Here is a 21,176-nt window from a genome sequence, read left to right on the forward strand (position 1 = left end):
TTCCAGCATTCCCCTTGGTGCTTGGGTAATTAGCAAAAAGGCTATTGCTGAAGTTGTGTCAAATTTGTGTCCAAGCAACACACTGTGGTCGTTGCAGACATTGTGGTTGCAACAGATGCTGTCAAAGCTACAGCTCCTGATGCAAATTTCTGAAAGGGCCATTAGAGGCAAGCACACATGTCAAAAAGTCGGTGAGGGGTTCTTTGAGGCAGTCCGCTGCCTCAAAGAACCATGACCACCTGTGACATCTTTGGGCGATAGTAGCTCCTGGGGTGCTATTAGAAAATAAGATGGATTGTTAGGTACAAATCTTCTAATATTCAGAATTTAAAAAATAACTATCGATTGAGTACAGAACCCTCAGATGCCTCTGCTATATAAATGCTTGTGCAGCGAGAGCACATTCGAAAAATGTGACCTCCTGCTGAAAATAACAATATATGTATGCTTTACATGCAGCATTTCTTCGCAGAGCTGGTGGTTGCATATTATCACTGTTCTCGAACTTCCACTTCTATGGTGCACAACCATGTGTTCTGTGTTGAAATAGAGCACAGGGCTCTCAAACCAATAAGTGTTTTCATGACAATGTCATACCTACAAGTGTTCATTCTGTTGTTTGTTTTTTTTCCTGTTTTTATCTCTGTGAGACATACGATAGTTATTTCTTCGCTGTTTTTGTAGCTCTCTTTGTCAAGAAGATGAAAGAGAATACCTTGTCAAGCAAACAACTGTTGGCTTTTTGTCTGTCTCCTAGCATTTGTACTTGTACAGGTGCAAATAAAATGATTGATTGAACTAACACAAAATGGAAGTGCAACAATCTAATGCATTCCCTATAATCAAACAACATAATTCACGTCTGAAAACAATACAGGTGCCTTCACTAAGGGAAGAGAAAGGTAAAATGTAGGCTTCAAAAAGCAAACATATTGTAGCCAATGGCGTCATGTCACTTGACACTCAGCAGACTACTTCCCGCTGCATATGCTTAGCTGTTGGCATAGGCACATAGCCCCCTGCATCTCTCATTCACCGTCCTCTCCCCCTCCGTCTTTGTGTCACACCCTCATGGAGCTTTGGGAAGCAACTTGAAGCCAATATATATTTTGTTGCAAGTTAAAAGCCTGGGTCATCTGTATTATATTTTATGTCCCTCTTTTCTTGCCCAGTTTTCTCGCTAGACTGGCCAGGCGACAATCAAATGCAGGCGCACTTACTGCTCCCTCTCTTAAATCTAGGCTCTCTCCGTCATCTCCGCCGGCATGTTGTCGTTAGCGCTCCGAACGCCTCTATCGGCATGCCACAACAGCTTCTCCGCGTGCAATGCGGTAAAGCTGCTTCCCAGATAAGGAGCGGAGAGCAGACGACGTTGCAAAGACTGCCGCCGGCGGCATTTCCAGCATCTTCTACTGCCTGTTTTGGGTGCCTTCTTGGTCATGACAGTAAAGTGTGGTGGTCTGAGACTTAGGGCCAGTTGCACCAATGCAGCTTAACGCAGATCAGAGCTTAGCGGGGAACCTAAGCCGAGTTTTGGTTTTGTTCTGTTGCACCAAAATCCCTTATCGCTAAACCTAGCACTAAACCATGCCTATCGTGAGTGCTCAACATCGGGTACTTTACTTGGTCGTTTCTTAATCCTGGATTTAAAACATGTCGGCTGGTTTGTGGTGGTCTACATGGTGGACGAAATTGGTTGTACAAAGTGTTTTGGGCTACAGCAGCGTGAGAGCCTCAACAGAATGACCTTCGATTGCGACAGATGCAAAATATTATGTGAAGTGTTTATCGACCCGTTTTCAAGTTGACTTCCCACTCTCAGTGTGTGTTAGCCCTAACCGGGAAAGGTATGCAGATGTGGGGCTCCCGCACGGCTCACGTCCATCTTCCCATTGGTTTTTATTTCAGCGTGCTCATTCGTATGCAGTTATTTGCGCATATCTGTAACGTATTGCTATTTACAACCTTGTTTATTTTAGAGCGCAGCTCTTAGGCACCCGTTTCCGCCTTGAGTGGAGTCGGCGTAACCGCACAGTGCATTATGGGACACTACCCGTGATGCAATGCGTAGGGAGGAGGATGAGGGGGAGGGAAGGAAGGAAGAGGAGGGGGAAGGGAAGGAAGGAGGGGAGGAGAGAGGAGCTTGAAGGATGAGGTGAGGGGGAGGTGAAGGAGGATGAGGAGGAGGGGAGGAGTAGCAGGGACGATGAGTGGGTGAGGAGGAGGAGCGAGAAGGGGTATACCCTCCCCTCAGTACCCTTCCCTCGTCTTCTTTAAGAGCTGTGCTCTAATTCGGCGTTACAGAGTGTTGTAAACGTCAGATTTTTACTTTAAACGCATTTTCTTTTTTTCCGATCAGCGCGTTGAATAGCGGCAGTGCATGATCTCGGCGATCAGCCGATTGTAGCCCCATTCTTTCGTTCTCATTAAATTGCGGTGAACAATGCATTTAGACAATAATGCAACGAAAAGGCTATTTTTTTTTTTTTAGTGTTGGGACAATCTTTAAGAGAAGTTTCTTTGTCTCCCGATTAAAATCTTAGCTTCGGAAAACTGTGTCGTTCTACAGTCGAAACTTATCTGGTGACCGCACTTTGTAGCGGCGACAAGAAATCATAACGACTAAGATGCGAGATTTGCTCAGCACTGTATTAGGGCAGGCTGTGGCGGGTGGTGCGAAGAGATGACTGTTCTCATAGACACAATGTGATGACCTAGTATGAGTTTTCATACTTCAAAGACCGCCACCGCCTTACGTTCAACTAGGGAGACAGGCAGTGTACTGTGCCACAGCTCACACGCCATGCCCCTATGGGTACAGATGTTACAACATGTTCTGCAGTACCGTAGAAGCTAATAATCGTTCAGTAATTGTATTTGTACTTCGATATATTTAAATTGTTGTCAAAATTGAATACAATATTTACTTTTATTCTTGGGTGCACTTTGTTGCAATGCACATAAGTTGTGTGGTGAAGTAGGCATCATGAAAATACCCAGTATTTCTGTTTCCTGGCTGCACTTGGAAATTTTTATACAAATATGTATGGTTAAATTATCCTTGACAAGCAACTGGACCCCAGCCCTAGACTCAAGCCTTGCTTATTCCAGCATCTGCTCATCGAATTTCTTAAGGAAATAATTCAGGTACTAACAAAAACATGAAATGCTTATGAAGGCTGATCGGAAATCTGAATGGTTTATTTTGGAAAATCATGTAGGTTATAAATGACCTAAGCTTAATGCGATAATCCTAGTGCAGGTTTTCATGATTGAGATCTGAGGCAGAGCAGGTTAAATAGAAAAGAAACTATGTACAATGTCTAGGTCTAAGGCACAGCTTGTATTTGTTTGCTAAAAGACAGAACTAACAGACACTTAGAAAAACCCTTAACACCTAGGCATAGAAATTAGAACAGCATAATAGAACCAGAGGAATGAAATGCACGACTGCCACAGAAAGATGGAACTTTGCCAATCTGGGGAAACTTTACGTAACACTATTTAAAATAAGTGAGAAACCAGAGTGTAATGCAGCTTGCTTTTTGAACTAACCTATAAATTAACTATCTTCAATTTTATGAGCTAACAGAATAATGACTGATGCAGCACAAAGAAAGTCAGAAGGTCAAGTTACAAGGTTACATGTAAAGACCCCAAGTTAGCAGTCATGCTGCATATGGTAAGTTTTCTTTCTGCAGTGGAGACACAAACAGTCTAATTTCATAGCTGACTGATTCATCACTCTCTGAAGGCTAACAACCCATTTAATTTTGACTTTTATGATCATAATAAAGTCAAAGTAGGAAAGTTTTAACCTACACAAAGATATACCAGGTGTTTCTTTCAAAACTTAACAGATTTGTTTAAAAAGCCGTGAAAGTTACACTTATGCGGTTTGTGCAGATGAGTTATACAGCCAGGGGGATAGAGTATTGGGGCTAATTGTAACAATAAGTCAGCTAATTATTTAAAATTCGTTAATTAACTTTTTAAATAATTAAAAATCGACATATAGTTCCAATTAGAAACTTGCTAAGCGCCATTGAAAACCACTAAATCAACTCTTTTTAGAACATAAAGCATGGGCAGCATTTTACGTCGTTCTAATGAAGCGCTCAATTTGGATGTGTTTCTAGGTTTCGCTTACTTATCCGAGCACATCTCTGAGCCTGCGATCCTGTCCCCTCCCCCTCCCTCCCTCCCTCTTCCCTCCCTCCCTCCCCCTCCCCCTCCCCCCTCCTCCTCCTCCTCCTCCTCCTCCTCCTCCTCCTCCTCCTCCCGGTAGTCGCGGCGCAAAGGCACTCCCTCGCTTACCTTGTAGCATAGAGGGAAGTTGGGCGCAACTGTGTTGCACGTCTCAGCCACTGTCGAGCAGGACCGTGGGCGCAGAGATGCACTGCAATAACAAATCGAAACCTAGAAACGCGTCCAAATTGAGCGTTTTCATGGAACATTGTAATATACAGCCCCTGCGTTATATCCTTCGAAAAAGAGTTGATATAGTGGCCTTAGGTGACGCTGAGCAAGTTTCTATTTGGAACCACATGTCTATTTTCATTTATTAAAAAGTTAATTAACGAATTTTACTTAATTAGCCAACTGATCGTTACAATTAGCCCCCTATACTATGTTCCCTTGGCCGTATACCTCACCTGCGCAAACCGCTTTAATGTAACTTTCATTTTTTAAAACAAAGCCACAAAGAGTGTCTTGGTGTAAATGCTATATGTATTCCGTTACTAAGATTGGCTCATGAAGTAAACTAAACAATGAATAAGTATGGTTGGAGCCAGAATGCAGACGTTACGAAGGATCCATGTCGTACGAGGGTGATTAAAAACTTATTTCACTTTGGTCAACTTACACCTTCTGTTGGCTGCACTGTCTTATCGGCACTTTTCATACAAGGTTGCTGTATCTCCAGTCACTGCTGTGCAGGCTTGAATCTGTTAAATCAGTTCAGTTGGGACTGAGGTGCTAGGAAGAATGGCTGTCCCATGCTTAATTTGTACAAGTGAATCAGTCATCGTTGTCGTGATATGAAGGGGTGTCCAGTAATTCCATATATATGAATATACCGATATCCATAAAAAGAACTTTGTGCACAGTATTATGGAAATGGAAATGCTTTCTCGCAAAGAAATGCGTTTGAATGGATACAGAAGTTCTATGAAGAATGCACGAGTGGCAGTCATAAAGGAGCCAATGCCCATCCATTTCGACGACTGAGAATAACGTTGAGACACTTCCGCGAGAGGTGTTGAGACACTTCCGCGAGAGGTGTTGAGACACTTCTGCAAGGCAATGGGGGATCTCCAGAGGAAACTCAAATGCTGAAGATAATCAGAGTATTGTCATCGTCCCCATATCATAGTCAATCATTGGTCTTGAATGGTGCTATTATAATCGAGTTCTCTATTTTGTGACCACACTTGCCTCCAGATGGCTCCAACGTGCTGAGAACTACCCCGGGACAGTCGTCGGCCTCCGATTTAGTCAATAATTGGTCTTGAATGGTGCTATGACAACAAAGTTCCCTTTCTGGTGAGCCAACCTGCCTCCAGACGTCTCTGAAATGATGAAAACTACCTCGGAATGGTCGTCGTCCTTCAATTGTAGACAATAATTGATCTTAGATGGTTCTATGACAACAAAGTTCCCTTTCTGGTGAGCCAACCTGCCTCCAGACGTCTCTGAAATGATGAAAACTACCTCGGAATGGTTGTCGTCCTTCAATTGTAGACAATAATTGATCTTAGAAGGTGCTATGACAACAAAGTTCCCGTTCTGGTGAGCCAACCTGCCTCCAGACGTCTCTGAAATGATGAAAACTACCTCGGAATGGTCGTCGTCCTTCAATTGTAGACAATATTTCATCTTAGTTGGTGCTATGACAACAAAGTTCCCGTTCTGGTGAGCCAACCTGCCTCCAGACGTCTCTGAAATGATGAAAACTACCTCGGAATGGTCGTCGTCCTCCAATTGTAGCCAATAGTTGGTCTTGGACGGTGCTATGACAACAAAGTTCCCTTTCTGGTGAGCCAACCTGCCTCCAGACGTCTCTAAAGTGCTGAAAACTACCACTGGATGGTCGCTGTCCTTAAAGTGTAAACTGAACTTTGAAAAAAAAATGTGGTCGTTAAAATTATTAAAAATCATTTGACAATTTTGTAATCCTGACATGTCGCAAACGGACAGATGCTTAAGGAACTATATCATGTAAAATTTACTGAAAGGACAGATATAAGGGCACTGCCATTCTTATTTCAAACGCAGCACTGACAATAGGCACATTCAAGTCCCACTAAGTTTATGCTTAGGTCTTGCACTTAGGTGTTTGCTGCTCCAAAACAGTGTTTTGGAGCAGCAAATGTGGCCTTTGGAGCGGCCAAGATAGTGTGTTCTGCAGCAGCAAAAGTGGCTTTTGGAGCAGCGAAAACAGTGTTTCGGAGCAGAAAAAGTGACTTTTGGAGCATACATTCTTAGAAAAATAAATATTTGTTTTAAATGCTGGACAAACGAAGGGCACTTCGTGCTGTGTTGCGATGCGACGTGTTTGGGCGGAATTCGCTGCTTGTGTTTTTGCTGCTGAGACATCCCACAAGTATACAGTGCTGTAAGCGTTGCCAAGCAATTCTGAAAAAAACAAAAACACTTGCTTTCGTTTTACTGGTTTTCAACGTGGCAGATCTTTATAAAAAGTAAGCAAACGTAAGACATTAGATTGCAAGCGCCCTGGCTGGTGCCTCTCGTGCAATCATGTTCACATGCACGTGAGAACAACTTCGGCAGGCTTGCACTTAGGCGTGCTTCGTCGCACGAGCAGAGACAACGGCTGCTCGACCGAAACCACGCCACTCCGCTTTGTCGCCAACTGGTTCCCAAAATAATATACATGTACAAAATGTAACTGTCCAGCATACGACAATAAACAGTCCAGCGGTGCGTGCTTGCCAGGCCGGTGGGCGAGGTACAAGCTAAACACACACAAAAAAAGGACCTGAGCGTATCGATGCAAGACATTGCGAGCCAGGGTCAAGAAGCTTTTGGAGCGCTTTGGGCAACGATTGAACTCGAGACAAACAAGCGTGCTGTGCAGGTTCAGCGTGCAGACATTGCCTTCTTTGCTTTAGGTCACTTCTCATCAACAACATTCTTTCGCGGCAGATTTTTCACGTACCGGGGTCCCTCTCGGGAGAAAGCCCACCGAGAGAAACCTAGGTAATCAATACTTTGACAAAGCAGTCATTGAGTTAAAGAGGGATTTTTATAGCAGCGTATGATTTAAACAAGAGCAGGAATGTCGATGCGTTTCAGTTTAGAAAGCATTATATCTGCAGCAAAGTGGGGACGGCAACACACGACGTCGCGCGACGAGAGTTACTTTGTGAGCTTTGTGAGTACAAAGTAACTCTTGCCACATAAAAACGTGGTTTTGTCTCACAGCATGACGGCAAGTCTGGAACCCGACACACTAACGTCGGAGTGTCCGCGCACACGGCCGCGTCTATCACTAAAAAAATTAAAAAAGAAAAAAAGACGCGAGATGAGATTCCCGAGACGACGAGAGTGCGAAACGCGAGACGGCGAAAAAAATCATGCAAGACCGCATAGACGATTGATGCAGGGTACTTTCTGTCGGGCAGCGTCTTGTGCCACCTAGCCAACGCATGCTCAATTACGGTTCTCAGTTTAGTTTCGTTTTTGAAAGGCGACCAAGATTGGTCCTTTTGCGCAGGTTTGGCACAGATTAGCCATATTTTGGCGAAATGTAGCAGGATGTAGCAGAGTTAGCCGCTTGGCGCAGAGTTTGGCGCAATTGGCGCAGCAATCACATCACCGATGTTGGCAGCGCCGATTCCACAGAAATATTAGTAGTTGCACGGTGTTTAATTGGGGGAAGACCTGTGCTTCGGAATTAGTTCAATTTGAAACAAATGCATAATCGTAAACATATAATTAAAACAGTGCAAACGAGCACAAAGACAAGTAGAAGAAGGCACAGAGACACAGCGCTGACTCACGACTTGCTCTCTTTTTCGTCTTCTTAAAACACATCAACATAAAAAGACGCGAGTCAGCGCTGTATCTGTGTCCCTTCTTCTAATTGTCCTTGTGTTCGTTTGCGCTGTTTTAATTATGTTTTTTTTTATACACCACCGACTAGCTCACCTCAAAACATTACTGCAAATGCATAAATGCACCTTCCTTTTTCTCTTTTTTTCGAGATTGATTTGCGCTAAGTGGCGCATTTGGGTAAAGATTGAACTGTACTCGCGCCCCGGGGACCTGTAAAAAGGCATGAAAGCAGGAAATAAGCAATCCTATTTTTCCTTCAGTATTTTCTTTTTCTTCTTTCTGGTAAACAAATTATTATTATTTGCAAAAAAAAAAAAAAAAAAAAAACGGAAGCTTTGTCACAGTTAGCGCATAAACTTTTGTGTGGTGCTTGGCTGGTTCGGTCAGTAATGTGGAAACGGACTGCGAGCAAACAATTTTCAAGGCGCAATTGCCGCCCCCCTCAAGCACACACACACACAGATGTCCCAAACTTCCGCTGCCGCCGCGCCCAAAACCCACAACTTTTAACAGCCATCACATCTATCTTCGTCTACTCACAAACGCGCAAATCATTGTATTTAAAAAAGAAAAAGAAAAGCTACAGTAACAAATGGCCAGGGACTTTTCAGGCATTCCCCCATCTAGTAGTGTTAAAAGTGCTCAGAAGACGTGTATTGTCTTGTGTTGAGATGATGAGCAGTGGCATAGGAAAGGGAAGGGTCTTTTTTTAACAATATTGTTTCCTGGAAATGACTGATTTTCCTGCCCCCCCCCCCCCCTTTTTCTATGCCACCGCATCTAAGCACAAGACAATACAGGGAAAAAATTCTGCACTGCTCTAGTTTTTTTTCTTTCATCTATAAAAATATTTCACCTTAAAAAAAAATTGTCGCCAGAACTTTTTTTTTTTTTTTGGGGGGGGGGGGGGGGTTGATGTGAGTGGGATGTCCCGGAATTTTGGAGTGGGTAAAATATTACGAAGTGTCCAGCGTTACGTCCAACGTAACCCAAGTTACGTCCAAATCTCCGCCTTTCCCAGGTTCACGGGGGAGAGAGAGAGGAGGGCGGGGGGTTAGGTATACGTGTTTCAGTGCTCCGACTGGACGTAATGCTAGCCACAGTGAAAATATTAATAAAGGAGTCCCACCCCCCCCCCCCCCCCCCCCCCTCTGCCACAAACACATACATACACATTGATCACCTGCGTCCGATCCCCGAGGCGTGAGCACCGTTTACTCTCAGGTGCACCACCCAAGGCTAATTATTTCTTTCAATAAAAGCAAAAGTATTTGCTTGAAACTAATCTAATTCTGAAACTAGAACCGCCAATATTCCCATTGACTCGTCGAGGCTGCATAAAAGCCGATGTCATTCACAACACAAAATTGAGAACTTCTACACCACTGTGTTCATAGTTTCCCGCGACAAAATCGCGCCACACGCGGAGTGCAGGTAATTAAGATCCAACAGACTCAACAGCTTCGTGCTAACGAGCGTCTGCGCCTCCACACGCAATCCGCACTCGGAGTGCGGATAAGAATCCAGCACAAACCGCACTTGGAGTGCGGATAACAATCCAAAATTATTCGCACTCGGAGTGCAGATTAGAATCCACCACGGGGCGCGTTAAGTCCGTGCTCCGGAGCGCGAGAGTTTGATGCTCCTTTCACTAGACGGACAGGAGTGCCACCGGAGACCGACACTCGAGCGCGCTCTTCATGCACCGAAAATTTCTCGTAGCACGAGTGACTTTTTCGCGCTCCATGACGTCACGTAAACAAACAAGATGGCTGCGCTGCTTTTGACACCGTCGAGTCGAGAGGCGTAGCCGGAGCGCTGCCCCTTTTCAGTTGATTAGTGCTTAATCCAGCAGGTAAAAACGATTTGATTTGGAAGCTAAGACAGCAATTAGCGTTCTAAAAAAGGTTTGTTCGTGCATCTCGCATGAAAAGAAATTCGTCTGTCAAACGGTAGCGTGCCGATAGCACAGCGACAGAAACGTTGCAGAGATGAGGAGATTCGGACCGCGCTTTTCCTTTTATAATGCTTAGCCCAGCGAATAAAGATACTTCGATTTGAAAGCCAAAACATCAGCGAGCGTTGAGGAAAAGGTTTGCTTGTGCGTCTTTCCTGAAAACGAATTGATCTCTCGGACGAAGTGCTGATAGCTCGGAGACAGAACAGTGGTGATGAGAGGGCAGTCAGACCGCTGCCCTGCTTAGAATGCTTAGCCCAGCCGCAGCGAATAAAGATACGTAGATTTAGTGATGGGACGAATCTTTATCCGAATCGAGATTCGGAGCCAAATCTGAAGATTCGGAAATATTCGGAAAAGTAGCCGAATCTCAAGTGATTCGGAAAAGTTCGGAAATATTCGGAGCGTTGCCATGGTTGCCAGATCACGTTGATGTGTTTAAACTTTTCGTAATACTGAATTCACTAAATTCTACAAAGTAATATAATATCATAGTAATTAATAAAATGCTCCGCTTTGTTTATAATATTTTGGATGTTTGTCGAGAATGGAAACCAGGCATCGCGGGAACATTGGTTTCGGTTCCGGATTACGACCAAAATAGGCATGCTTGGTGCACGTGGAAATACAAGCATACAAGCGCATGTTTTCATCGCCCGGGTGGCCCGGGCAGTTCGGCGACAGTCGGTTGTGGACCAGGGACCTCCGGCGTTGTCGGCGGGGCCATGGCAGTGACAACCGCGGCTGCCCTTCCAGCGAAACGCAAGCACGAAAAGTCCCTCGTGGATCTCGTCAGGCTGGGCGTGGCCGCCCCAGCCCGGCGGGATTCAGCGGACGTGCAGCCGGTGCAGCGGCGGGTCGACGAAGCGAGCTGATGTTTACGTGAAGATCAAGTTCTCGTACTCTGGGGTTACCGGAGACGTCGACCGCGCTCGTCCGAGGTTCGCAGCAGTCCCCCCCGCAAGAGATCGATGCCGTACGTGCAGTTCGGCAGGAACACATCTCGTGCCCATAATTACGGTCATAGTAGCGCCAGTAGCACACACCACACATATGTAAGTATGTTCGATTCGATTATCTTTAACGTGTGTCCACTGCGGTATTGTTATCGAAACACGGGAAACAATCTAAAAGTCCTTGCGCCATACTATGTACGGCCGAAGGAGTATTTGTACCTTTCTAGTTATTGATATCTTAATTAGTGTTTGTTCCTGAACAATAAAGTTGCGTTAGACACCAATGTGTTGTTTCTTTTTCATCAAATAAAGTTCAAGTATACAATACTTGCTACCGACACGGAGAAACGACAGTGCCAGTGTGACGCTTTTATTCGCCGGTGCCGCACGCGGTTGAAGCTGGGACGAGCAACACTTTTCATCGCTCTCGCGTCTTACGCAGCTAGCTCTAGAAAAGGAGACGAATCATTTCCTTGCCTGAATATATTTATTGCGCGTTGCGCCACATTATGTATAATACACAGCATTTCGCTACATTTTACCAATCCCCGCAAAACCGCACAGAAACCAAAACCGTGCATTTGTTAGGCCTACGCCAACCACACCGATCAGCTCAGCTGGACCTGGGCGCGTGCCAGGATTTAGAATGAAAGTACAGTACATACCATAAGTTGAAGTAAACAAGACGAAATTTGGAACACAACTGACCGCATTCGCGAGGTTTACGACAAGGTTCATAGTGCCGTCTGCAACCAGCAACGAACCTGACGAATCTCCGAATCTGCCGAATATTCGTCGCGGGAAGTTCGGAAATTTCTGAATCCGACCGAATCCGAATCTCCAGTGATTCGTCCCATCACTACTTAGATTGGAAAGCCGAAACACCAGTTAGCGTTGCGGGAAAGGTTTGCTCATGCATACCGCCTAAAAACAAATTGACGTGCTATTGAACGACGGTGCGCCGGTATCGGCGTGCTTCTGTCTCGCTGCAAACGGAACCGACGGAACCAGGGAATCTGACAAATTTAGGCGTTTCCTGCGTCGATGAGCCGGTTCAAGAATGTTTTCTTCAATTGAAATCGTAATAGCATGCATGGTCAATAGGGAGTATTCACTGGACGCCATATTTGAGGGCAATGTTTAGAGCGCATGCTCGGAACGAGTTCACGTTAATAGGCTCCTAAGACCGTCAATCTTGGTGGTGCGAAACGCACGTGGCGAAAGAACTATGGAAGCACACCGTCAGCACGGGCTCAGCAGTCGCGCACATAGCTATGGCCGCCAGTGAATACTCCCTATAAATACAGGGTGAAACAAGGAGCCACCAGGCTCTTTAAATCAACCGGAAAATTCAGTTTCTTAACCTATCGCCCTACAACTTTGTGCAGCGTTGCCCACAGATGGTGCACTTTTTTGTAAAATTTGCAAAGAGCGAACTTACCTGAGGAAAAAGTAAAGAAAGAAAAAAGGCTTAGCTCCTATGGAAACGCAGCGACGCCACCGGTCTTCAAACAACACGGCACCGTTTCGCACGGGCCACAAGAGATGGCGCAACGAACGCCGCCAACGAACGAGCATACGGCGCCGAGAACCAGCGTCTTAAGCAGACAATCGTTTCGACTCAAAAGCAGAGCGCGTTCCGCGGGCGGCAACAATCACAGAAACAAAAACAAGCGCGGTAACAACAAGGAACTGCAGTTCCTGTCTGCGTCGTCTGCTCGTTCGTTGGCGGCAGTTGGCGTCACGACCGCTTGCGCCATCTCGTCCCCCGTGCGAAACGACGCCGTGTTGTTTGCAGACCGGTGGCTACGCTGCGTTTCCATAGGAGCTAAGCCTTTTTCTTTTTCTACTTTTTCCTCAGGTAAGTTCGCTCTTTGCAAATTTTACAAAAAAATGCACCATCTGTGGGCAACGCTGCACAAAGTCGTAGCGCGATAGGTTAATAGCGAGTTCTTTTCACGGCACTCGTGCCCACGCGTGTTCACTCGCAGCAAGGAACGGGTACGTTTCGGCGGGCACTCCACGAGTGGTTGCACTCTCCGAGTTCGTTTCATCGCTGACACCCCACGCATGCATGCACTCGCTGCACAGAGAAAATCGGGAGTGCGCCAAAATGCAATCCCGTCATGCCTCGCTCCGGCAGGGCCGGCGAGGAGCGGGAGCAGACGACGAGGGTTCGTCTGCTACGATATGTCGCGGAACCAAACGGAAAAAAAAGAGGCGAGAAACAGACGCACAGTGCTGTCTGTTTCTCGCCTCTTTGTCCTTGTTTTTTGAGCGCTAAATGTATTCCAAAAGCGCACTGTGCTGTTTGTTTCTCGCCTCTTTGTCCCTGTTTTTTGAGCGCTAAAATGTATTCCAAATTCCAAAACCAACTAGCCCAACAGTTACTCTACGGAAAAAAAAAAAAGTAGATTTTCTGATAGAAATCATGTTCCGCGGGCAACGAAATCAAACGCGAACTCGAATTGTGAGCGCCTGCTATTTCACGAAGGAAGCAATTGACAACCCGTGATTCATTTGCAGGTTTTAAATCACTCTGTTACCGTACAAACGCTGAAATATACCAGTGTGTAAAGAAATGCTAAGAACAAACGCAACAGCGGCCCTCGAGATTTCTATCACCATCCGTGTGCGGGTGAAAAATTTAACATTTGTCGATAAAACTCCCCCTCTGACTACCCAATAAGCATCAGAGAAAGCTAAAGATGATGACTTTACCCGAGGATTGGGCAGCATCATCATGTTTAACACTTACCTAAGCAGCTAACTTGCCCCGTCGTATTCGCGACTCCAGCAAAACGGACGCCGCCAAGCGGGAAAACCGGGAACCAGCCGGTCCAGGTCGCTCCGCGCCCCTTCGCGTCTCTGGTGGCTTTCGCGGAGACGTGTTGTCGGCGCGGTGGCGAACCATGTAATTTGACGAAGGTCCGAATATTTCTTAAGTTTGCCTGAGTGATCATTAGTGTGGTGAAGCTTGAGTAGATTGTTTTCTTCTATTACGTGTTTGAAAGCCCGTTTACTCCACAGCACACGGTCGCGTGCTTTCGATTTCTTGGATGGGGAGGAATCACGGAAAAACTTTTTGATTTCTTGTCTGTCTCGAATCACCTTCAAAGTGACGACTGCTTGGTAACTGATACTGGAGGGAACATCAATGTTGCAGTCAAGTGAATGGGAAGGTTCGATAGCTGCTTTTCTTGAGCTTGGTTGTGTTCGGTTAGCTTCAAGTTTGAGCCACCCACGCCGGTCGGTGCGTTGGCTGTTCATCGTGGCTGCTTTTCGCCGAAAAAGCCTCTGGACCACACTGAAGGAGTTGGGCTTATTTCGCAATTACTTGATTCAGGAAAACTTGCTCATTGCAAATGATGAATGAGGGAAATTATCTGTTTTCAAAAGGTGGGAGACAAGTCTCGCAACGTTAGATGCTGTCACGGCATTTTGACCTATCGCGCCTCCAATATTTATATTACGAGGACGTCGAAGCCAACAGCAATATACGTCTACATTGGTCAGGTTGACCGGCCACAAAAGAATACCAATTTTCTCCATTCAATGCAGAGAGGTTCTGCGCGGATCTTCAATGAAGACTCTCTTCAGTTTGTCCCCGTGCTGCCGGCTATAGAACCATTTGGCTAAGTTTAAGTAGTATGTCTCCGTCTGTCAAATATACTTTTATTCAGCAGCTCACCTAATAGCTAGTCAACTAAGCTCATATTTCAACCCGAAGGATATACTACTATCGCTTTAGTGGGAACCACCCCCTCCCCCCCCCCCCCCCCCATAGTATGTAATATAATACATAACCCGCTCGTCAAAATGACTTCTTGATTGCTACTAAAACCTGAATTGAAATACAAATATCAGCTGCTTAGTGGGGCGCCGGCGAGTTAATATGGTCCTTGGCTCAAGAAGCGGTTGCTTAATTTTCGTAGTTTTCCTGCAGCCTGTGTTGTTGGCCGAGCAGACGACTGAAGCTGTTTCGTAAACGCGGATACGCACAAAAGCTCGATTTCGCGGACAGATAAGTCGCATGGTCGAGGCATGCGAGTTAGCTGAAAAGTTGCTCTCTGTGGGACAATTCTATAGTCATCGCCGCTTTCCTTAGATGATCAAAACTGATTAGTATATTACCGTCTCTCCGGAGCCCATAGTTTCGGTTTTGAACGAAATCTCTGAAACGAAAGTCTGACACGAAAAGAACAAAAAAACACCAGCAAAACTAAAATATGCTTTGCAAGTTTATCTGCACCGGCTACACTTAACCGTCTCAGTTCAAATACCTAAAAAATTGGGCATTAAACAAAAGAAAATCTGTTAAATTGAACGCGCTACCTGTTCAGGCGGCCCGGCCGAGCCGCCGCGACCTGGACTCAGCCGCCATCTTTGTTTGGTGGGGGCGCCCCCTACAGGTCGCTGGAGTCGCGAATTTTGTTCGAGAAAGCTCTCGTTCTCGACGCCCTCACCAAAGCTAATATCTAATCCACCTATAGTGACGATTTAAATCGAAAATCCCAGTTTTGCTGGATATTCTAACAGGCTAGTTTTAAGCCGTACCCTTTCAGTGGTTCACGCATAATACCATGCTCAAACGGATCAAGCTTCTGCTCGGACAGCATCATCAGTTTTCTTCAGTGTAAACGGTTATAAGAATTGAAAGACCGCAACCAGCTGCTTTGTAGACAGCTGGTTGCGGAAATTTACGCCGTCTGTAACTAGCTCTACGGCAGCCGAGCTGCTTGAAGACATCGCAACTATAAACTACAGGCTGCATTTGCCAACGTTTGTAGATAAACGTTGGTAGTAACTGCATTCTCGCATTCCCGCGCATCACTCAGAACCTCTATGCTCGGAACAGAAAGGCCCTAGTTTCGGTTTGAAGTCGGTGGCTTTTCTACAACATAGATGGCGGCAGCATCAGTCTTCTGCACTCGGTGCATTTGGCAAGTTCATTTGAGTCCAGTTTTCCGTGCAACACTCTGTGAGTGCGATGCATTCTGGGAGAGAACTCGAACGGTGCCAGTTGGTGTGAAACGAACTCGCAATAAGAAACCGAATTTTTCAATTGATTTAAAGAGCCTGGCGTCTCCTTGTTTCACCCTGTAGATCGGCCATGGTAACCTTTGAGATATGTGCACAAAACGAGTCTTAAAGCCTTTCAGGAATATTAAAACGTTCGTAGAAACTTCATACGTTGCAGTCTCTTTTGCTTTAGAGTCTGCAGCTCCACACGGGCCTAATTATTTATCTTCGAAATATTTTCGGCTTCTGCCACCCGTATTCACGGTCGGAAGGAGCTTACTCGATCTACCGATCTAACTCTAGGGTAAAGGTGATTATCGAAAACCTACCCGCGTCCAGCGTTTCTCTATTTTTGTTGTCACGTGACATAATCGGCCAGTGTAACTCGGATCCATTCGAGTAGGTTTGGAACGCAGCCTCGGTGTGTCGCGCTCCTGGGGTGCTATCCTGGTCACAAACGGTCACGTTCGTGTTTCTCGAAAACTCCTCCCCCCTACGAACCGCGCGCTCCTATTGGCCACAGCCCGCGTGATAATTCCACGCGGTTCCCATGGGAACGTTCGCGAAACACGAAAGCAACCGTTTGCCGTAACTGTCGCTCTTCGAGTTCGGACCGTGACGACAAAGTGACGCATGACCACGTCCGACCTACGTAGCACATAGCGGAAGTCGCGTCACTAGATTAACTGCGGTATTACTCGACACACCCTACTCTCTGTTTCACTATCAGTGCGAGCTAGTGCGGGTGTAGGAGCTACAAGAACGTGCTCCGGGCTTTCAACGTCCCTGTCGAGCAGGCGCGCTTGCGCAGTGCAAGCCAACGTTCGTGCAAGATCGTTCGGGGTGATGCGCTCGTGCTTTTAACCTCTCTTTCTATTGCACAAAGGGGAACAAGCTTTGGGCAGGATTCTAAAGCGTAGAAAATGGCGGCGATGCTTGTTGCTCACCGATGGCTCGACCAATACGTACAATGACGGGTTTTCCGCGAGCACCCGGTTGCCTTCGCGATGCACGACGACAGTTTCTGACGACAATACCGCTTGTCGAAAAGCACCGTGTGATCCTAGTGTGACAACGAGAGACGGCGACGATGAGAGATGATGACCGTCGAGCAGCAGCTACAAATTGAATCGCACCGAGATTTTTCGCAACGGGGAACTACAAGGGCGCGGTTGCCCCCGATGATCACATAGCTAATGCCCAGTGGATGGTGAGCAGAGCCGTGCCGGCCGTCGTGAGTATCGCTGTCAACCGGCTGGGAAGAGAAGGTTGGGTCGACGAAACCCCGGACCGAGGCAGCTGAGGCATGTGCGAAAGAAGGCTTTCGTCGCCACCATGACAAGCACACCGACGTCGTCGGGTGCGTTGACTAAAATTCGACTCTAACTAAACCTTCGTCACCGTCATCATCGGTCTGAAGGAGACCGTCACCATTCTGAAGGACTCCAACACTTTGCCGCAAACACCATTTTGCCATTAACAACATGGTAGTAAGTTGACGTTTAAACTTCAGGGTTTCTACCGCTTCGAAGTTAGTGCACGCTTAGAACCTAGGTCTTCAGTTGACAATTCGTTGCGGTCTGTAGCTACTGTCAATCACGCAATAAAATCTGGATGGGTTGCTGATGGCATTTTGTTCTATGAATTAGATATTTTACCTTTTCACGCCAAGCTGCTGGAATTGCAAGTCAGTCATCGGAAAGTCATAAGAACACTTTTCGATGCCCTGCAATAAACTACGAAGAGGTCTGTCCTAAAATGAATCGTTACTTGTCTAGACAGCAGCAGTTTAGTTTGACAGAGTATGGTAACATTGTTACCCACTGTAGACAAGAAATTTAGCCAGTGTCTTGTGGATGGTTGTTATCTTCGTGACCACGAAAAACAATAAAATAGAATTGTCCTACATTCAACACACGTGTGTTTAATGTAAAGGCTATTATAGCAATTAAACAGATTGTCGTTTCAAAAGTGACAGTAACTCATTGAAATTAAAGAGTAGTGTGAGCTCGATTTTTGAGATTGGCCTGTGATGCAGAGCAAATACGCACTGTTGGCTTATCACCATCAAGCATAAACAACAAGCGGAGGCAGAGTAGATGTGTGAAGGAAAAGCGAGCATATGTACTAAAGAAAGAACTGCTACGTAACGTGAAGAATGTCAGCAACTATCTTGCCATTGTGGTACGAGCTCAGTGGCTATGCACATGCTTATAGCAGCCTGTGAATGTAGGATGCTCCCCTTATGTGGCAAAGCCAGGGGGGGGGGGGGAGGGGGGAGCGAGAAGGGGGGGGGGTTTATGGGGCTTCGCTCCTTTCCTCCCCAAATCCGGCCGGCCCTAGAATATACACACAAATTCCGACACCATCCCCCCCCCCGCACCCCAAGTCATGAACATCCCAGCCACCTCAACCCCCCTCCATCCTCACCCTCTTAGAAGTTCCTGGCTACGCCACTACTATCAACAGCACTCAATAGATAGTCAACATTATGAAGATAAACGAAATTTATTTTATTTTATGCACCATATAGGCAGTGTTTTTGTCTTTATATGCATGCAGCCAAAGCACACACTGTAGAAAACACTTGTGTGAAGCCTGCGTTCACAATGCGGTCCCCATCAAACTTTCAAGGCGTTAACGAATTCCACAAATTAAATTTTCAACGAAACGATTTTGTTTTGCAAAATGCTGGCAAACTTACGGTGCGTTTTACATCATTCACCTTTGTCGTCCGATGAACCAATAGTCAGCACTACACAAACCTCAATGAGCTTGTCGTTTGTTTTCTTGCCGTTGGGGCGATCGCTGGGGGTCGTGGCGGCGGCACAGTTCTTTCTCAGACCGTTGGCTGCTGCCTTCGTGCTCGCGGAAACGTGGTTCTCTTTGTGTCAAGGCGAGGTTTTGAATCTTAATGCACCGCAACGCTGAATAAAGGTCTATTACCGTCTTTATAATATCAGCAACGCTACCGTACGAGCCACAACAACACCACCACTTTCAAGCTTCATAACACCGGCACAAATAGAAGCCAAGTCTTGCATCGCGCCAAGCGTTACATCGGAGACGTTAAACGCCAGCTCACTGTGCTCTTCGACCCGGTCCTGCCGCCGAATGGGCTCATCCAACAGCACGAAAGTATTCGTGCGCGCGTTGATCAAGTGACCGATCGCATGTCAAACCCCAGCCGCGGTCGATCCGACGAGCATCGCGGCCATGTTCTTTCGAGTTTAACTGGCCAAGGGTACGGCTGTCGAGTTAAAACAATGCAAATAGTCCCGTGCATTCTTGTTCTTACGTCATTTTGTCGTCACAACCCGAACTTGAAAAACGATTGTTAGCGGCAAACAGAGGCTTTCTAGTTTCACGAACGTTTCCATGGCAAATGGCGTTGAATCGTCACGCGCAATGAAGCCAATGGGAAAGCGAGGTACCTATGTAGGGAAGTGTAAAAACGTAAAGAGCCGTTTTTTTTTTTGCACGAGCTATTCAGCAAATGAAAATAAGTAAAAAAGACTGCCCGAGATTATGCCGTCGCGTGCATTTCTTCAGCGCCGAAAGAGAAGAGCATGGCTTATGGAAACTATACAGGCAGAATCACTGCAGTGAGCAAAGGAGCAAAGCATTATTAAAACTGCCCGAAGAAACTTTCCTGCATCATCCACAGAATGCTCACAACCGTTGCACTCTGCGTCGATCTCATGACTTGTCATATACTCCCACAGAGTCGTCGTCAGCTCTGTATCCATCTGAAGTCTCCTTCGCAGGCAAACAGGAAATTTCATTAGCAGCTTATGTTCAAGGCGGCTTCACAAAGGATGATCGGTGTCGCAGCGCACCTTCACGTAATATTTTTTTTTCTCGTAATGCCATCCGTATCGTGCAGAAGCAGGGAAAGCAACGACGCAAACGAGACACATACACCACAAGGTCGTTACCGCGGTTTTCGCCATGTTTGTTTTCAAATACCGTAGCGAAAGACTTCGAGAAAACAAGGTGAGATATCTTAGCTAAATTTACTTTACGTCATAATTATTGAAATAATCTTTCGTATTTTATCAAAGGATAATATTATTTTTTTCTGGTTCCTTCCATTTTCCGGAAGGTAGCCTTTTCTCCGTTATTCGCTCGTTTTAACTCCCGGAGGAAAGAAAGAAGAGAACAAAAAGAACAGGGGGAAATGCGGGGATTTCTGCGCCCCAACTGCGTGGACACGTCATCGCGACGTAGGGGATCGTCAGATTCTAGCTTGCCGCGTGCGTGAACCCGAACGTTGGGGCGGAGCCTCAAACAAGAATCATTCTAGTTTGAGGCTCCGCCCCTTCTTTCTCAATACGTCACAACTCGAAAGGTACCCGTTTGCGACCAGAATAGCACCCCTGTACGCTATGCGCCGTTTAGTTGCTGCGCTCGGAGTATGAAACTCGGAGCGTCGGAGTAGGAATAAAGAAGCGCCGACTTAACGCGCCCACTATCCGCACTCGGAGTGCGAATAGGGACAGCCTGGATGGACTGGCTCGACAGTTATCTATTCGGACGTGACACGCCCGGCGGCGGTGCTCTAAGCTCGTCTCTGTCATTTCGGCATGCGTCTCACTTCAAACTTTGAATCTACAACGAAAACTAGCTGGATATCCCTTCAAATATGTTCAATCAACACGCTATCCAATCAATTTAAAAGAGAAACACTCGCTTACCGGCGGTTAGCGTTTCCCGAAGGTGCTCCGGCAGCCGTGCACAACCTACGGTCGTTGACTAGACGCAGCGTCCATCAGCGTCTCCCAGATGTCGTTTGTTACTCTTGACAAAGTACCTGTAAAAGAAAAAAGAAAAAAAAAACCGTAAAGGAATCGGTTTAAACGCAGAAATGAACGCAAACCACAGAGCGACGTCGACGACGGCGCGCTTCCCATTCGTATGCCAGACTGTGCCAGACCATCTGGAACTACGGAGCAAGTGGTGGTCAAAAACGCAAAACTTTAAATGCTCTTTTCTTTTTCTTTTTTTTTTTACTTTTTCTTTTACACGTCGTATGAACAACGGCTTTTTTTTCTTTTTAACGCGCCTGCGACAACATTTTTGGAGTGACCGCTTTTGTGCAAAATTGTTTTGGTGCTACTGTAAATTCTGAATAGTTTTGGTTTCGGAAACCAAGTGGA

The 21,176-nt window shown here is 46.1% G+C and overlaps 1 long non-coding RNA gene across 3 annotated transcripts; it reads right to left on the bottom strand.

Annotated features, from left to right (window-relative positions):
- Window positions 1-216: 216 nt before the first annotated feature.
- Window positions 217-20,941, bottom strand: LOC115327316. Of its 3 annotated transcripts, XR_005716172.1 has the most exons (4): window positions 20,715-20,941; window positions 4,868-4,949; window positions 4,318-4,399; window positions 217-275 (listed from the first exon to the last, which is right to left on the bottom strand). It is a non-coding gene; the product is annotated as an uncharacterized LOC115327316 (long non-coding RNA). The 3 variants fall into 3 exon arrangements; XR_006077629.1 differs by lacking the exon at window positions 4,868-4,949; XR_005716171.1 differs by lacking the exon at window positions 20,715-20,941 and having other exon boundaries at window positions 4,868-5,028.
- Between the last annotated feature and the right edge of the window lie 235 nt (window positions 20,942-21,176).

This window comes from Ixodes scapularis, unplaced genomic scaffold (genome assembly GCF_016920785.2).
Source record: "Ixodes scapularis isolate PalLabHiFi unplaced genomic scaffold, ASM1692078v2 PGA_scaffold13__105_contigs__length_92229423, whole genome shotgun sequence".
Classification (NCBI taxonomy): Eukaryota; Metazoa; Arthropoda; class Arachnida; order Ixodida; family Ixodidae; genus Ixodes; species Ixodes scapularis.